The following is a 13,572-nucleotide window of genomic DNA, read 5'->3' as shown; positions in this document are numbered from 1 at the left end:
GAGTTCAAAGGCGGCAGTTGAAGAGCAAGCCGCGTTTCGGAAAAAAATGAAAATGTAAATTATTTTTTTAGGAAAGATATTGACGAAGTAACTGTCTCACTTGTGTCGGTGGACACCCGAGCTTCGCCGTAAGGGAAGGAATACAGGAGGGAGTGAAAGAAGAAAGGAAGCAGCAGATGCCGTAGTGGAGGTCTCCGGAATAATTTCAACCACCTGGGGACCTATAACGCGTCCTGACATCGCACAGCACACGGGTACCTTAGCGTTTTGCCTCCATAAGAACGCAGTCGCCGCGCTCGAGTTCAAACGCGGCAGTTGAAGAGCAAGCCGCGTTTACGGAAAAAAATGCATATGAAAACTGTTTTTTGAGGAAAGAAAATGACGCAGTAACTGTCTCGCTTGTCTCGGTGGACACCCGAGCTGCGCCGTAAGGGAAGGGATAAAGGAGGGAGTGAAAGAAGAAAGGATGCAACAGATTCCGTAGTGGAGGTCTCCGGAACAATTTCGACCACCTGGGGATCTTTAACACGCCCTGACAATGCACAGCACACGGGCGCCTATTGCGTTTCGTCTCCATATATACGCGGCCGCTGCGGTCGGGTTCGAACCCAGCTACTCCGGCTCAGTAGACGCGCACCTTAACCATTGAGCCACCGCGGCGGGTCCGCGTTTGTGGTCCCTACCGCGTTCCTGGCATGCGATCAAAGACACTGGCCAAGCCGATCCACAGCAAAACCAAAAAGCGTCGTTTGTCTGGCGGTGTACATGCGCATAAAATGTGTTCATAGCCGGTCGAGGTAGTGTTATCTTGGGAGTATCTTGACGTTACAGGGATCACATTTCGCTCGTGAGTTTTACCTGGAAATCAACGCTGCTGCCTGCTTCAGTTTGAACACTGGCCTGTTGTCAGAGTATTCAGCTTTGAAATCGCTGTTAGAGATGTACTATCGGGCGGAATGAAACGCGAACACAGGAATGCGTGGCCTTTGGTTAATTTCAATACAGTGCGTGCCGTCTAGCAGCGTCAGCGATAAGCTGCTGTCGTGTGCACTGTTGTTGTTGTTGTTGCCTGAAAAGATGATGGCACATACCCACGGGGGGGGATTGGCCAGGGTTTGGTCCAGGTCCAAACAGGAAATGTCTAATCCAAGTGAATCTCAGCCGGCTTATCAATTAAGATGATTGGGAGTGAAAAGGAAATGCTTAATTTGATTGATCATGAGGAAATCGAGTTGTAAATCAAGGAAACAAAGCTGTGCGAGTAGAATTACTAATGTGACGATTGATGAGAAAGCAAATAATTTTGAGAGAAGGATATTTAATAAATAAAATAAAATAAAATCTAGAAATTAACCCAAAAATCTTCCGGTTGCACCGATATACTTGTGGAGTAGTTGGCAGACTTGCCAAATGGCATGCCCTTTGACGGTTGCACCGAATGAGAGGAGGACGGGAAGAGTAAACGCCAGTCCTAATTGAGCGAGCGGATTTACTAAAAACTGAATTCTCTGCCGTGCTAACCACCGGCAGTAGAGAATGAAATGATCTATGGATTCAACGTCCCCGCATGACGCACATAGATTCGATGGCGTGAACCCCGAACGGCATAAGTATAGATTAAGGCGAGGTATCCTAAAACGCAGCAGTGTCATAGAAACATCACATTGTCTTGATGTACAGTAACGTATATTCCATGGGAATTTCAAATGTCCGAAACCCGCTGTACCAAGGATGGGCTCATGGCTCAGGTAATGGTGAATTTGGAAGCGTTCATACCGGGACCTGGTCAGAAGTATGAGGTTTGGAACGCCCTGGGCAACAGGGCCATTGATGGCAGATTGCGCTAGGAAATCGGCCATAGAATTTGAAGAAATGCCAGTGTCCTGGTATCCACTGAAAACGCACCTCTATGACATGACGTGGAACGAAGTATAATAGGGATCCGTAAAGGAGAGTACATTGCGAGCTTTATAGTGCAGCCAAGACTTAGCGGCAGTCCGAGAGAATGATGACTTGATCAATATTGCTGGGAACGTTTTGAAGGACCAAACCGATAGCGAGGAATTCAGCAGTGTAAATTGGAGTATAATCAGGTATCCGGCGAGAGTAACGCCAATCTAGTGTTTGTGAATAAACACCTACTGCTGCTTTTTCGGCTTGTTGGGAGGCATTGGGTTTGTGGCTCTGTCCCTAGCCTTTCTGTCCTTTCGATGACAGAATTATCTCGCTGTGCGATGACGAAGCTTCGAGTGCGGAATGCACTCGGCTATCGGCGTGCGAGAGACGGCGGCATGGGCGTGATGTCTGAGACTAATTTTGTGCATCACAGATACCAGGCGGAAATCGAGCGATGGCTCCTCACAGCGCGGCAAGGGACAGAGCCACAAACCCAGTGCACACGTCAGCAGCTTATTTCGGATGATTCTAAACGGCGCGCGCTGTACCAAAATTAACGTCACGCCAGGCCGCGCGTTCCCGTGTACGCGTTTCATTACGGCCTGATAGTATACTGGCTTAGACAACGAGACGGGTTCAGAACCCGTCGAATGCCGCGACAGTGTAGATTCATGTAACGCGCAAGGAGGGGTGCACGGACAACGTTCTGAACGAGCAAAACAACGCGGTAGGCATCTCGCACAGAACCTACGACGACGAATACGATGCATCGTTTGAAGGCCACGACGACGACCTGCCTGCGCCGAATGGTGAGCAGCGCTGCTCTCTTTCCGTCGTCGCCTGCAGAGCATGGACGTGTACGATATGACCCTGCGGCCCCAGCCTCGGGGCAGTTGTGCGCCGGCGCTTCAGAGGATGATTGCGCGCCTCTACGAGGGCAGTTCACGCGACGGGCGCGATATGAGTGCCGCTCTCCAGTCGCGCTGAGACCTCTGCAACACGAGTATTTACGGGAAGCTGATTGCGTATTGCGGCATGGATGGGCATGGCACTAATTCCCCGCCAGAAAGCCAGCACGTGTGCGGTCCAGAGTCGTGCTACGAGGCGCTGTCGCGGCGCCAGATAGAAGACATGAGCCGGTGTCGCCGAGGCGATCCGAGGCCTCTCGCCAGCACGACGAGGAACGCAGCTCGTGCGCAGCCCGCGCCGCTAGTCCCGAAGCTCGGCGCTCCTGCGACCCCCTCTATGCCAGGCGGAGGACCTTCAATCGGCCATCCATGAATTCCCTCGCAGTCCCCAAGTCCTGACGGATGTCGCAAGACTGCCGCTTCCACAGTGGGCATAGGTGGCGACGACGAATGGTGGAGACGAATAAAAGGATTGTTGCAATTTGTATTCGTTGTTCGGAAGAAAAGTCGCTCTTTATTTAGTGTAAGCAGCTGTTGTTGCAGGCAGTACTGGCGACTGCCTTCCTTTACACACACACACACACACACACACACACACACACACACACACACACACACACACACACACACACACACACACACACACACACACACACACACACACACACACACACACACACACACACACACACACACACACACACACACACACACACACACACACACACACACACACACACACACACACACACACACACACACACACACACACACACACACACACACACACACACACACACACACACACACACACACACACACACACACACACACACACACACACACACACACACACACACACACACACACACACACACACACACACACACACACACACACACACACACACACACACACACACACACACACACACACACACACACACACACACACACACACACACACACACACACACACACACACACACACACACACACACACACACACACACACACACACACACACACACACACACACACACACACACACACACACACACACACACACACACACACACACACACACACACACACACACACACACACACACACACACACACACACACACACACACACACACACACACACACACACACACACACACACACACACACACACACACACACACACACACACACACACACACACACACACACACACACACACACACACACACACACACACACACACACACACACACACACACACACACACACACACACACACACACACACACACACACACACACACACACACACACACACACACACACACACACACACACACACACACACACACACACACACACACACACACACACACACACACACACACACACACACACACACACACACACACACACACACACACACACACACACACACACACACACACACACACACACACACACACACACACACACACACACACACACACACACACACACACACACACACACACACACACACACACACACACACACACACACACACACACACATTTCAGGGTGGGGCTGCAGCCCCCCTCGAAATTGTGTCGTGCTGTTATGCACCGCTGACCAAAACAACCACCGGCGCTGGAAATCATGCTGGATTTTGTCTAAAATGTCTTTTGCACGCTCAAAAAGACATTTCGGCGCGAACGTTGCGAACTCGGGCTGGATTGCGTGGCATTTAACGCCCATGCACCTGGATTCACATAATGCAAGGAGCCCCTTCCGAGCACAAAGTTGCAAGGGCGTTTCGATGACGAGCAGGCTCGTCGCGGCATCTCGCGGCGGCCGCGGAATCTGCGGAACGCATGAATTTCAATTCCGAAACTTTATGGATATAAATTTCTCATAAACTTTGTCCTTTACATAGCGAAGCAGCAAAACCAATGCAAGTAAAAGCTCTGTTCCGGTTTGGTTTAGGGGGGTTTAACATCCCAAAGCGACTCAGGCTATGAGAGACGCCGTAGTGAAGGGCTCCGGAAATTTCGACCACCTGGGGTTCTTTAACGTGCACTGACATCGCACAGTACACGGGCCTCTAGAATTTCGCCTTCATCGAAATTCGACCGCCGCGGCCGGAATCGAACCCGCGTCTTTCGGGCCAGCAGCCGAGCGCCATAGCCACTCGGCCACCGCGGCGGCTAAAAAAAGCTGTGTTCCTTCAGGTCCATAAACGCGTAATTAAGAAAACGTATGACTTTTCATTAGCCCTTAACACCGCAGATATTTTTGCCGTTAATTGTAACAGTTAGCATCATGATCAAATTTATAATGCGAATACGAAAGTTACGAGGACATAAATAACCAATTTGATCGACCTTGCTCATTGAAAGCCCGGCCTACACGGCGTTTCCCAACAAACACTTTCGGAGATTGGGTGGTTCAACTTGTCGCATCATCTCTGGCTTTCGTTTGTGCTTTTCTTTCCTTGTTTAGCTACCTGCTTTTACTTCCTTTTCGAACCAGGCCAATACCCTTCTTTAATTTTCTATGCTGAATGTTTGTTGACGCTTTGCAGGCAGCTAAAATACACATTTTTGTATTGATTTCAGCATTTTTCCTGTATTATTCTATCCATATGGTGCTGTTGCGACCGCACACATGGCCCAAATATATGTCATGATTTCTGCGATCATAGTTTTGTTCTTGAAGGATCGTCTGACTTTCTTTGCGTGAAGGTTACTATACGTGAGTGCACAACATGTTTGTTTGGGTTGTTTGGCATATTATATGCAGCATCTTTAACTTAGGTATGTAAATTTATTAGAGAATATACGTATATTTAAATATATTCTTCCCATGTTTTGTGTATACATGCAGTGAACTTTGCTTCGTTTGCAGCATCTAATACGCAGTAGCATTGGCAATGGCAATGCAATTATGATTAATTTATTTGATACCTCAACAAATTCCATAAGGAGGAGGCCGCCCTGCAACATGAGCCCCGCTCGAGCAAGACTTCTGGCAACGCCACTGATATATAGACTCCGCTCACGAAGCCTATTTCAATGATGTGCTGCAAACTTGGTAAAGAACAAAGAAATAGGATGTCAACGATATTAGAGCAGTAATGTAGCTTGGTAGTGACAGTTCCCACAACCACTGTCACAATATTTACGATGAGCGTTAGCGCCTATCCTATAGAGCGTTAAAACGCTTCGAAGGCCGTTCTTTCCTTCGTTCGTTTCGCACTCGTTCGATCCTTTTCGCTCGTGGGCGGCCCTTGCCAATTACCAGCTGGCTAATGGTCCTCCTGGTGGAAGAATACCGGTGGGCACCCTGCGCTGCCCGGGAAGAGCCGCAGAATGGTGCCAAAAAGCGTCCTCCATGCTTCTGATGGGCAGTAGAAGCATAGACTCATAGCTGCGGATTCAGCGCATGCAATTCAGCGGGCAACGAATGAGCGCGGCCATTTTCCAGCTGTTTTGTCACGTGACTGCGCGTTGCCGTCTTTAAAAACTACTCTCGCGCTGGCTGTGCAGCTGTAAGCAGCGTGTAAACAACTGCAGCGTTGAGATTGGACATTTCAGGCGGTGTATAGCACCCATTGGACTTATTGCTGATTGGCGGCGCGTTCGCACATCTACGCTTTATTATAAACACTTGAAAAGAAAATGCGCACTGCAGTCGTGTGCATCACGCGCTTGTGGAGAAATTACGTAGAAGGCTTCGGAGCGTCGGCGCTCGAGAGAAATCAGAACCGCTACGTGCTGGCTTTTTCCCCGTGCAAAAGTTGTCAGCGTGGCATTAGTTTTGAACCCTGCGTGATGCGAGGTCTCGGAACGGAATAATCGACTTGACACGCACAACGAACGAGTTTGTACACTGACTTCCGCTTTGCGCTCAGCCACTTACTTGTTCAGCAAATTCATGTACAAAAATGCTCAAATAAAAACGCTGCTCAGTGTATGTTTTATCTCTCCATCTCTCTCTCTCTTGGGGCATGCCGGTCACGGCAGTCTCGGAAAGAGAGTACCCGCCGCGGTGGCTTAGTAGTTAGGGCTGTAGGCTAGCGAACCTTAGTACCCGGCTTCGAACCCTCCCGCTGCGGCCCCGTTTCTTGTGGCGCTCGTGTGCAGTGCGATTTCAGCGCACGTTGAGGATCCCCAGGTTGTTCGAAATTATTCCTGAGCCCTGCACTAAGGCACCTTTTACTCTTTCTTTTTTCACTCCAACCTTCCTCACTTCCCTCAGGGCGCGTTTGAAGTGTCCGCCAAGAACTGAGACAATTAATGCGCCTTTCATTTCCTGATAACTAATCTAAAGTGCCTTTTGCGTTGACATTGTTTCTCAGAACATGCGCTTTGGTTAGTTTTATAGTTACGAAAGGGAAGGAGCCGTCTGTTGCGATGTGTTAGGAATGAAGGTGCAGCAATGAGCACGTTCGCGCTCAAAAGTGACTGGGAACGTAACCCATAATAAACGGTACACCGAGAACAAAAAAAAAAACCGAAACTACAAGATTGTCCGCTTAGATGTCGCTGTGGTTGTGAATTTTATACAGTTAGAAGTCCAATTTCTAACTGTTTTAGGCATATAAATTTCCTTAAAAATTGTTCTTTATCCCGTGTAACAGTTACAGATACTCATTTTATTCGCGATAATTTCGGTAGCCAGCGTGTAAATTGTGGCCGTTCTAGAAAAAAAGAAAGGTCTCCTGGCTGCAAAGAATTGTGAGAAAATAGCGCTCTGGCCTGGACCACTTCTCGGGCCCAGCATTACCACCCTGGTACCAAAGCCCCTGTGGCTGCTTGCGAATGGTCGGTACGGGCCCATAGCTTTCAGTTGTGCTACCGTCTACGGTCTGCAGCGAATTTAAGAAGGAAATTAATGTGACCGGAGGCTATGTCTATAGCGCGCTGCCAGTCTCAAGTTAGGCGCGTTTCGTACGTAGTGGGAAGCTTTACGCGGAGCTATGTTCATACAGAAATGTTTGCAATTATAAAACCACGACAGGCAGAGGAAACAGCCAGTTTCAGGCACACAGTCGCGCGCTTCAGCCCGACACTGTCCTTTGGGTTTGCTCTGGCTTTCGTCCACTTCATGTCCGTTACACGTTTGCATCGGGCCTAGCTGTGCCGGTTCTCCTTTCTGTTTGCCGATAAACGATCGACCAGCTTCAGCTACAGTGACAGTGGCATCGGCGCAGCCTTACAGGGATGACTTTTTCCCCAACTTTTTTTTTTGTCGTCACCATTCACTTTTCGTTTACACTTTGGTAGGGCTTTGGTTCTTGGCGCTTTGGTGCGACGAAAGCACAATGTCACATACAGCAAGAATCAATCAGCAGACTATGTATCCCAGCGTTTTCATTTTTTTTTTCTGTCAGTTTTTGGAATTCGCGTGGCTGGGTTATCGTTTTGTACTGATCAAAAACCCGTGCTTATAACTAAGCGCCTGCCCTCTACTTTCTAGTCATTTTTAACAGAATTTCATGTCATAGCAAGGCGCCCACTTCTGTGCTATGAAGTTGGCATTCCAGAGTGCATCCCGCCTGCATCGAAATGATGAAAATTTTTTATCATGGCTGTCATGGGGCATGGACACAAATATCAGCGAAGTGAGCGTTAAAGTACGAACAATACCTAATTTTAGTTACATGTCTTATCCTTTCAAATGATGCGCTAAACGGTAGAATACATGGTTCGCCACGTTTCTTCTTGATACTGTTTCGGTTTTGGTTTCATCAACTTAACAATGGCTGTGACCACTGTTGCTGTGACGCGTTGGGTGTGTTAGGTCGCCCGACGACCGAAAAAACTGCAATGATAATCGCTGAAACGTCGTTTTACTTCGCTACAACGCTTCGGCCAGCCTGCCTCAAGAGCTGGAATGACAACAAACGACGTATCAGCGGTCATTTTCTAGTTTGTTTCGTGCCCCACGTGATATACACTCCCAACGTGTCACAGCCATCGTTAGGTTGATGAAACCGAAAGAGCGCCAAGAAGAAATTAAATCTTAAATTATCGGAGAGAGCACGAATGCTCTCGGGACGCTGCCGCAAACTCACTCCACGACATACATTGAAAGGAAGTGCAATAATTGCAGAAAAGCAAGTAGCGCTGATCATCCGAATTACCAGAGGTGTAATTACCGTTTAGTTTGTTTGTTTTTACTGCGTAAGCAGTACGAGTGTCATTAGGCGAAACTTCCGGCGTGTGTCTCTGCGTGGCCGCATAGTGAAGCCTTCGGCGCCTGCAGTGAGCCGAGTGCGAGAACCGCCCCCTGACGAGAGGCGAGAGGGAAGATCTGCATCAATGGAGGCGGAGAGGCGGGCTCAGCGACGCCCCCAAGCGAGCGGCTAGTGCGGAGAGAGGGAAAGCGGCGCCGAAGGGCAGCTCGCGTCAGCGGGTCACTTCGCCGAGCTCGCGTCATCGGCTGATCCAACGCGGCGCGCCAAGTAAGCCGATATGTGTACAATACAACCGTTTTAAAAGCATAAGAAATCACTGCCGAGCCGAAGGGCAGCCAAAGTAAAGCGAAGTGTAAATGCAGCGAGGGCAAAGCATGCAATCATTAGTGAGCCATAAAAGCCAGCTGAATTGAAGCGAAATTCGCGCAGCTATCAGACAATGGGATGCGGCAAAAGGTAAAGGCGTCAGATGGCAAAGTATTACCCTAAACGCGCATTCTGCTTGCGCAGTTCATCGCATCAGACCGTCTGCTGGTTTCTAGTTTCTAAAAATTTTTATATGGCATGGCATATCATGGGAGGTTCAACGCCCGGAAGCTGTTTGTGAAGCCATCCACTACAGTAGGTATAGGAATTTGTAGGGTATTTTAGTGTGCTTTTAATTTCGCTCCTTGCTGCGAGAAGGTCAAGAGAGAGATAGGGTGAGGCATTCAATGAACATAATAAATCGAGGTTAGTTGATTGTGCCCTCATTTCAGCAGCCCATTGGCTTTTGCCACCTGCCACCGTTCTTGTCCGGTTCGCCATCCAAAGCTGGCCTTCCGGCTGTGAGCTGGACAGCGCCGCTTCCCAGTTCTCAGTTGCTGGGTCACTGACTCTCTCAATACCTGGATTTTTCTGGCATGTCCATGCCATTGACAAAAGTTAGCCACTTTGCAGCTGAAGGCGTAATGCGGATCGGACGAATCGGGGAACATATAGCTGAATTCGACTGGGTATTGATATACGTATTTGATTGCAATTTCTTTAGTATGTCCCCTTGCTCCCTGTTTAGATTTTCGTCTGGTTCGGCGTATACTTTCCTTCTTTATCTCAAATGTATAAGTAATTCCCTGTAGCCTAATAACGACTCTGCAGTCTGGAGGTACAAGAGGCGAACACGAAAGACGGGGAGCGATTTACTACACCGCTGACAATGCTTTGCCGAAAAAAAAAGCGCTCGTCTGACTCAAAAAGCTTGTTTTTAAAAAATGTGTAAAGTCTAAGGTGAAATACTTTGTACAGTGCGCTTACATGGGGGCAATGACCGGGCCGTGCGGGTGGCCGCTGGTCCGACGGGAACCGTGGTACCTATCAGCCCCGAGTCTATCAGATGATTAGAGTGCAGAGTATAACATGTAGAAATTATACCTAGTAAGGCTGTTGAATTCCCAAGTTCTAAGCCTTGTTTCCCGGAACGAAGTCCGATTTCAGCTTAGTGAGGTTTCAAAGAACTGGCTGCAGTGCAAAAAAAAAAATGCTTCTACGAAATTCCACTGTCAAATCAAAGCCTGTTGGTGGCGTTGATGTGGAATTTTTTCATTCACAATGAGAATAGTTCAGTGCAGTCGTATCTTCTTTCTATTTTGCTAGAAATGTGGCACAGGAAAGCGGTGCCGCAATGTGGTGGGCAAAGCCAACAACTGCAGGTCTTACCATGGAAATAAAGCAGCAGCTTAGTTGCCTTGATCTGAACCATCCCTCGATCCACCTTGCATTGTACGATGTGCTAAAAAAAATTCGTTCTGCTCTCCAAGTAACAGGAACACATCTCTTGTTTATTTCTGTCCCTAGTGAGACGTGTGGCCACGTAATTGCGCGCCTGATTTTGTGAACCACATTTCTTGCAGGCATGGTAGGGAGTTGACACTCAGCGTTTCGGTAACGCGTAGACACGCAAGAAAAAAAAAAGTCACGGACGGTTCAGCTTAGGATTAACCAGAAATTATCGTGCGCTATCGTAATTAGCCCTGGTATTGCATGGTTTAATTATTTGAATTTCTATGCTTTTGCGAACCTGAACTGGCTTACTATGGTTTGTATATCATATGATGTAAGTTTGCGTGATACTGCGTCATTTTAGACTTGTACTGCGGTAGAATTGGTCATTCTCTACATTCACTGATCCCTCGGTGTCCTGATTCTGCTCCTGGCGCAGAGGTGCAGCGGTTAAGCGCTACTGCCCTGAGATGGCAGGTGCTGCCATCGGTGGGGCTTGTGAGACCCATGTTGTTCCTGAGGAACCTCTCGCGACTATCATTAATTGAACTGCCACGGTGGGCAGCTTGCTCACAATCCGGTGGGCAACTTGCGATGACGTCGCAACATCACGTGACCAAGGTGGCCCACGTGGTAGAAGCAGACTTCGGACAGACAGACAGACAGACAGACAGACAGACAGACAGACAGACAGACAGACAGACAGACAGACAGACAGACAGACAGACAGACAGACAGACAGACAGACAGACAGACAGACAGACAGACAGACAGACAGACAGACAGACAGACAGACAGACAGACAGACGGACGGACGGACGGACGGACGGACGGACGGACGGTTCTCGGCGGAGTGGAAGCGCTAGGGCACTAAAATGGCAACAACAGGAATCGTTCACTTCGGGCTGGGGGAGTTAGTGATTACGATTATTCAGCCCAAATGCTGCATTTTAGCGATCCGTTTGATTTTCAATTGGCTTGAATAATGTTTTATTTTAAGCGACAGCATGAGAGCCTTACTGTAGCGGAAAGCCGGCATCGCACTGGAGCTGACACTGAAGAAATAAAAAAGCTTCATTGCTGGGGTAGCGGGATCCGAACCCGCAGCGGCGCTAAAAAATCAGTTCCGCTGGCTACTGCATCAGACCACTATGCCATCGCCAGAGCTGTTCTTTAAGCATGGCATTTATTACACTGAAAATATATTCTATTTACATTATTTAAATTATTTACAAAGATTTTATGGAACGCAACGAAAGATATGGCAAGAAAAACGGAACATCAGAGCAATAGACGTGAGGTAAGGCTGAGCACATCACCAAGAGGCAGTGCCACTCCGGTTTAAAGTCGGTCGGTTCATACACTTCCCTCAGATGAACAATCAGTTGGGCGAAATTTCAACATCCTGCCTACAGTGAACTGTAGGGGATTACAGTGAACTGTAGTTCACTGTAATCCTGCCTGTACGAACTGCCAAGCTTTCGAGCTATGATTTTATTGTCGTCGTCTTCGCCACGTAATACCCGCGTTCGCGCGTGTTAAACTGCCAGTCTATCACGCTCTAGTTTGAAAACGGGGTGTTCATCATCTTCCATCCGTGCGCGTGGAAGCTTCATCAGACAAGCATGCAACAAACCGCACGAAACGGCGGGAGATTAGCAGCAGTGGAATTCAGAAGACCCGGTGCATTATTAATCTTTTTAAACTAGAAAGGAGGATCTTGCCCCCTCCAGACAAAACCTTAGATAACGAGCAGGAGACCACCTGGAGGCTACTTTAGACGCAATACTTCATGATTCCTTACTTAATAAATTCTGCCCAAGTGATTGCGACCTGGAAGGTACACTATATGGCGAAATAGGCACTTACGATCACATATATTGTGGTACTGTAAAGAGAAGCCACCACCGGAATCTCTAATACAGGTTCCTACTATCGAGCAATGGGAGGCCGTGTTGGTCTGCTAAGAGCTGGGCGTTCAAACCCGGGCCATTGAATGGGTTGCTCTGGTCGCTGTCAACCGTCGACTGATAGCCACTTAGCATGGATCATCTCGATTTGCATTTTCTGACGAAAAAAATGTTTTGCAGTCAATCAACCAGCGCTATCGCAATGTAATCGGGTAATGGTAATTAATCGACCTACAAAATTTCCTTGTTCTGAGTCTATTCTGTGCTTATCACTTATTGTAATTGTCACGGTAAACGCTACTGCATTCTTTTGTCAATACTCTTGGCGTACATTAGTTTCTGTACACAGACACAACTCGCTAACTCATTTTAGCAGTTCATATAGATAACAATGAAATGTTGTTAGTGCAGGGCACATGTATGCATGAAGTGCGTGCCAGAAGTAAGGAAAAAAAATGAAATTGGTTTTTAGGGAAAGGAAACGGCGCAGTATCTGTCTCATATATCGGCGGACACCTGAACCGCGCCGTAAGGGAAGGGTTAAAGGAGGGGCGCTGAAAAAAGAGAAATAAAGAGATGCCGTAGTGGAGGGCTCCGGAATAATTTCGATCACCTGCGGATCTTTAACCTGCACTGACATCGCACAGCACACGGGCACCTTAGCGTTTCGCCTCCATCGAAACGCGGCCGCCGCGGTCGGGTTTGAACCCAGGTTCTCCGGATCAGTAGCCGAGTGACCTAATCGCTCAGCCACCGCGGCGTATAAAGAGGTAAGGGCAGAGTGATATTTTGGGGCTAAACTTGTAACTGTTTAGGCTTTGTCTCACGAATTAGCTCAAACAACACACACGCACGTACACGCACACACACAATATAAGCATCTAGCCTCTCGTCCAATAGCACCTTAATAGCT

The 13,572-nt window shown here is 48.3% G+C and overlaps 1 protein-coding gene across 2 annotated transcripts in view; it reads left to right on the top strand.

Moving 5' to 3' along the window:
* The window catches only part of LOC144114923 (uncharacterized), a 134,112-nt gene that overhangs the window by 105,781 nt on the left and 14,759 nt on the right, over positions 1 to 13,572 (top strand). The window lies entirely within an intron of this gene.

Source organism: Amblyomma americanum, chromosome 1 (genome assembly GCF_052857255.1).
Source record: "Amblyomma americanum isolate KBUSLIRL-KWMA chromosome 1, ASM5285725v1, whole genome shotgun sequence".
Lineage (NCBI taxonomy): Eukaryota > Metazoa > Arthropoda > Arachnida > Ixodida > Ixodidae > Amblyomma > Amblyomma americanum.
The sequence above is the reverse complement of the archived record's forward strand: the minus strand, read 5'-3'. Positions and strand labels throughout refer to the sequence as shown.